Below are 6,000 nucleotides of genomic sequence, written 5' to 3' on the forward strand. Positions count from 1 at the left end.
TCTATTGTCTGTCAGCAAATCTGGCTGCAGCATTCTCATACAAGGCCTCTCCTAGAAGTAGGATGAGAGAAGTATTTGTCCTTTTGTAATTGGCTCATTTCACTGAGCATCATGTCCTGAAAGGCCATCCATGTTGTAGTAGATGTCAGCCTTCTGTTCCTTTTTAAAGCTGGATAATACTCCATTGCTTGCACAGACATGCTAGGTTTATCCACACAATCACCAATGCTTGGACTACTCCCATCTTTTAGGCATTGTGAATAATACTTGTAGCTAGAGTTTTCCTGCCTGGCCCACAGTCAGGACAAATCTCTGACACCCGCCAGTCCCACGGCCACTCAAACCCGACCAAGTAAACACAGAGACTTATATTGGTTACAAACTGTATGGCCGTGGCAGGCTTCTTGCTAACTGTTCTTACAGCTTAAATTAATCCATCTCCATTAATCTATACCTTGCCACATGGCTCGTGGCTTACTGGCATCTTTACATGCTGTTTCTCATCATGGCGGCTGGCACTGTCTCCTCTCTCTCTCTCAGCCTTCCACTTCCCAGCTTTTTTCTCCTCCTTGTCCCGCCTACACTTCCTGCCTAGCCAATGGCCAATCAGTGTTTTATTGATTGACTAATCAGCAACACATTTGCCATACAGAACATCCCACAGCAAATACTACTATGAACCTGGGTGCACAAATTGCTCTTTGAGGTCCTGTTTTCCTTTGGGAATTGATATATACCCAGCCACGAGATTGCTGGATCTGATGGTAATTGTTTTAATGTGTGCATGCATATGTGTGTTCATGTATGTATAGGTGTGAATGGCCTCACGTGTGTGTGTGTTTGTGTGTGTGTGTGTGTGTGTGTGTGTGTGTGTGTGTGTGTGTGTGTGTGTGTAAGGTGGAGACCAAAGGAGAATTTCCAGTGTCATTCCTCAGGTACTGTTCACCCTGTTTTCTGAGACAGGGTCTCTCATTGGCCTAGAGCTCACCAATTAGGCTAGTCTGGCTGACCAACAAACCCCAGTGAGCCCTCTGTCTCTGCTTTCTTAATACTGGGATTTTAAGCACCAGCTTTTTTTTTTTTACAAGGATTCTGGAGATCAAACTCAGGTCCCCATTCTTGCAAGGCAAGAACTTTACCAACTGAGCCAGCTCATCAGCCCATGTTTAACTTTTTAAGGCCCCATCAGACTGCTTTTCTAGAGCATCTATGCATTTTACGTCCTCATCAGTAATGTACCTGAGTTCTGATCATTGACTTCCTCTTTGTCCTAAAGCCACAAAAACAAAGCCCAACATTTCACATTCATTTACTCTTAGTGCCTCTTTCCTACCCTCTCCAGATCCCTCTGAATGCCTGCGTGTAGATGTCAACGCTCTGTGGCACCCTCTTTGGGCCAGGAAGAGCCCCATAGATAGTTCTGTGGTTAGGCCTTACAAATGACCACCATGGTCACAGTACTGTGAGTCCCCTCCACAGCACTCTGCATATTGTCCTCAACTTTTCTTCATGATATTTGTTTTATTTTCCTTAGGATTTATTTCTATTGATGTGCCTATGTGTATATGCACGCATGTGCAATGTCTGTGGAGGCCAGAAGAGGGCATTGGATCTCCTGGAGCTGGAGTTACAGGCAGTTGGGTACCTCACTCTGGTCCTCTGGAAGAGTAGCAAGTTCTCCCAATCACTGAACCATCTCTCAGGCTCTCTTCATTGTATTTCTATTTATCTGGTGCACAAAATGTCCTTTTATATTTGTTAGCACCAGAGGACAATTTTCCAGGGCAAGAGCCAAAAAGAAGTAACACGTTTCCAAAGATCCCTTAAGACCCTGCTTCCACAGCAAAAAGGCAAGCAGCACAGTTTGAGTCATAAGACTAAGGAAGTCTAGACAAGACAGATTCCCTATCAACACAACTGGCTCCACATGAAGAGATAAGACGTGATGCTGCCCATAAAGCATGAATTTGTCCTTAGTCAAATGGCTGGGAGCAAGAACACACCACAGCAGTGCAGCCTGGAGAATTAGGAGAAGGTCTGTATGTCTTGGAGCTGTTTTGGCAGACTTCCTCACACTGGACAGGGAAAAAAAAACACAAGAGAAATGTATCCTCTCCCAGTTCTAGATGCCCAAAGTCCAAAATCAAGACATTAGCAAGGCCAAGCCCCCTCTGAGGATGTGTTCCCTGAGGATGTGTCCCTGAGAATGTGTTCCAGATCTTTCTTTTATTTTCTGATGTTATCCATCTAGGTATTACTTGACTGATAGACCCTTCCCTCTACCTCTGCCTGTCTTCATGCAGCCTTGTCATGTGCATATCTGCCTATGTCTCTTCACTTATAAGGATAGTAGCTTGTGGATCAGAGCCCACCATAGTGGCCCCACTTAGCTTGATGACAAATGTGAAAAGACTTTTCTAAATAAGGTCACCCTTACAGATTTCAGGGTGAGGACATGGACAGATCTTTTGAGAAACAAAACTCAATGCACCATAGTCAGGAAGAAAGAGCCAAGCAATTCCCAGGACCTGGTTGCCCTCCTCCTCATTCCATTGGGTTCATGGGCTAAGTAAGATTCAGCCACTTATCACTATGCTGTAAAATATGTTCTGCACCACAAGATCCTGGAAGCTTCAGACTCTAGAATAGCTTATCTTGGTCTGTCATTGCTGACCTTTTCATCCTAAAATAAAGGAGATGGAAGGTTGCAATTCTTTAACCTACATCATTTTGTTTACAAAAGTCTTGACAAAAGGAAGTAAAAAATAAAATCCAAAAGACCCAGAGTATAACAATGTCTTTACTTTTCTGATACCTAGAAACAAGAAGACTGTCTCCTCACTGTTCCACGGACCAAGTGACAAGCACTGAGCTGATAGGCCCAGAGGGCAGCACACAAATAACACCAAGTAAGGCCAGCGACACTCCTGAGCAGCGTGGCAGGCACACAGCACATGGGAGAATTCTAAAATAGCAGTCACAGTCAGGTTATCTGGTACAACCAGCTCGATCTACAAAGTGGAAACTGAGTCCCAAGGAGAGAGAGGAACTGTTGATAATCATCAGGAAAGGAAATAGTCGGGTTTCTAGGTGCTATGCACTGTATGGGGGCACTCTGGGGGTGCCTATCCTAACCTCTGGTGAGGTTTATCTACTGTCTCTCCTATTCTACGCTCTACAGAGGCCCTGAGAAGGGGAGTGGAGCAAACTGAAGTAGATGTGGGCAGATAGGGCCTTCTTTATGGTTTGAACAGTCCCATCATCCACCACTGCTAGTCTTCTGAGAGCTGAGAGAACACCTTTTTGTAAGTCAGATGAGCTCAAAGGTCTGAGATGGGTACAGGGCTGAGGTGTAATTCAGTGATAGAGCACTTGCCCTGGCTTCTTGCCTAAGCACACCAAGAAACAAGTAAATGTGAGAGCCCAGGGAGCATCGTTGGAAGTTGAAGCCTGGAGCAGGGGGCTCAAAAGCCCATTGGGGAAGATAAAAGAAGCCAAGAGTAGAACATCTGTCTTGAAAGTCTGGTCAAGTATGGTTAGCACAGGAGACAGGGCAGCCAATGCTAAAAATGGGACAGGCAACACAATTGGAATCAGCAGACAGCAGAAGGACAGGCTGGATTTCAGCCCTCACTCCATGCTCAGAGCCCTTGTCCTAGGCCTTGAGTCTGCCACAGGTCTCCTCCAGGTATGTCAGCCACACTGTGTGGGTACAGTGGAAAAGGCACACTCTTGGGACAGTGGGACTCAGAGACAGATCCATTTGTACAGTGTCACAACCGTTCATTCAGGTTAAAGGCTAAGAAGGAAAAGATGAGGAAGTATAAGATGCAGAGTGGGTGACAGAGCAAGTATCTTTCAAACAGCCTGTAAGGAGCAGAGGCCTACAAGGAGTGGACAGAGGTACAGAACAGCTGACAGAGGTGGATGCACACTTCTCCCTCCCATTTCCTGGCTTGCTTGGAAGGGTGACCTGTACTTCCCAAAGCAGGTCAATGGTGTCTCAGAATGGGTGGCAAGAGGACCTAGGGGATCTTTGTCAGGTCCACCACTGTGAGCCCTCCTAGAAGGAATGTTAGAAGTCTGGCCCTCTTCCACATGCCTCTTGGAGATGCTCTCCACACCAGATATGGTGCCAAGATGCCACTTTTGTATTCAGAAGAATCCAGAGGTCATCTGACCAGCTGTGTAATGAACAAGACACTCAAGCAAGTTATTAAGAAGAACTCAGAGTCACAAAGTGTGCAGGAGTATCCAGTCCCACATGTCTGCCAGATCAAATTTCTGTGCTGGTCATTTGTCATTCTGAGACCTGAACTTCCTCTAGCCAGGGCCCATTCCCATGCAGGTGTTCAGTGAAGAGATAAATGAAGCTGCCACCTGTGTGTTCAGGAAGCCAGGACCCAGGCACGTACTGGACCTATGGGGGATTGAAGCCAGCCTATCCCAGGAGAGCCACCTTCTTCCTCTTTTGTGCCTTTCACTGCCGCCCCATGGGTCTTCCTCCCAGAAGTGAGGCAAGTTTGGTCAAGTTGCTGTGTGGCTATATCCCCCAGCTGACAAAGGAATTGGTACACAGCAGTGGCTCAGTAAATGTTGTTTCATGACTGCTTGTCTTAAAATGTTTACAGTGAGAACAGCTGAAATGGGAACCCATAATCAGTTTATCATTAGCATTCACAGGAGAACTTTAGGATATGGAAGCCAGGCCACTGGGAGAGACTAGCTTACCAGGAAGGCTGTAACATTTTCTTGTCTTCCTCACCCTAGGGATAGATAACATATGCACTTTGTAAAGTCAAGAAATCCTTGCCAAACTGTGCCTAGTATGTGAGCACTCTTTGCCCACCAGGAACAAGTGAGGCCCAAGTGTTGGGAAACTCTTGCTTGAAGCTCCATGAGCAAGAGCTAGCATATTACACAATATGCATACCTGTAGGCACCAGAGTCCTTTCCAGTGGTGACAACTTACCACATGAGGGGAAGGGGCTGCCATGTGCTGAATGCCAATCAAGACCAGCAAGAGGTGCAAGGAGCCCACAGCAGGCTGTTGTTGCCCCTATACTCAAAGTCAGACTTTCTGAAAGGATAACAATCAGAAGGGTGCCATAGGGTAGAATGCCCCTGGACTCTTGTTCTACATTGTCTTGACACAAAAACTCCAAGGGCAGTGTGAACTATAGCACAAAGATGGAGACTTCTGTTGATTCACATCATTTTTATTACACAAAATAAAATTCCATCTATGCTGCACATTCATACTTTCTATAAATCTGGCTTTAAAAAATCCCTAGGGACCCAATTGTCATCAGAGAGGCATCATCCAGCAACTGATGGAGGCAGATGCAGAGACCCACAAAACATTAGGCAGAGTTCTGGAATCCTGTAGAGGAGGAGGAGAAGGAATGTGGGAGCCAGAAAGTCAAGGACACCATGGAATGGCTCAGAGAATCAACTAACCTGGGCTCATAAGGGTTCACAGAAACTGAACCAACAACCAGAAAGCCTGCATGGAACTGACCTAGGCACTCTGCATGTATGTGACAGTTGTGTAACTTGAGCTACTTGTGGGACTCCTAACAGCAGAAACAGGGGCTGTCTCTAACTTTTTACAGGCTTTTGGGACCCTACTCCTCATACTGCATTGCGTTGCCCAGCCTTAGTCTTCTGCAACTTGATGTGCAATGTTTTGTTGACACTCATGAGAGATCTGCTCTTTCCTGGATGGAGACAGAAAAGGAGGGGATTGAGGAATGGGAGTAGAAGGGATGAGAGAGGGACTGGGAGGGGAAGATGGGAGGAGGCTGTGGCCAAGATGCAAAATAAATAGATGAATTTTAAAAATCCCTAGGAATGCAGTCCCATCTGTTCTTTGACATTCCTGTCAATGACACCACACTTAATTGCCATCGAGTCTTCCCAACAGGCTAGAGCGGAGCCTCAAGGCAGCCACCTTCCTGTGATTTCTAGTCTGCCTGGCTGGAGGCAACACCAGACATC

This window comes from Peromyscus californicus, unplaced genomic scaffold (assembly GCF_007827085.1).
Source record: "Peromyscus californicus insignis strain IS unplaced genomic scaffold, ASM782708v3 Scaffold_10__1_contigs__length_136768540, whole genome shotgun sequence".
Classification (NCBI taxonomy): domain Eukaryota; kingdom Metazoa; phylum Chordata; class Mammalia; order Rodentia; family Cricetidae; genus Peromyscus; species Peromyscus californicus.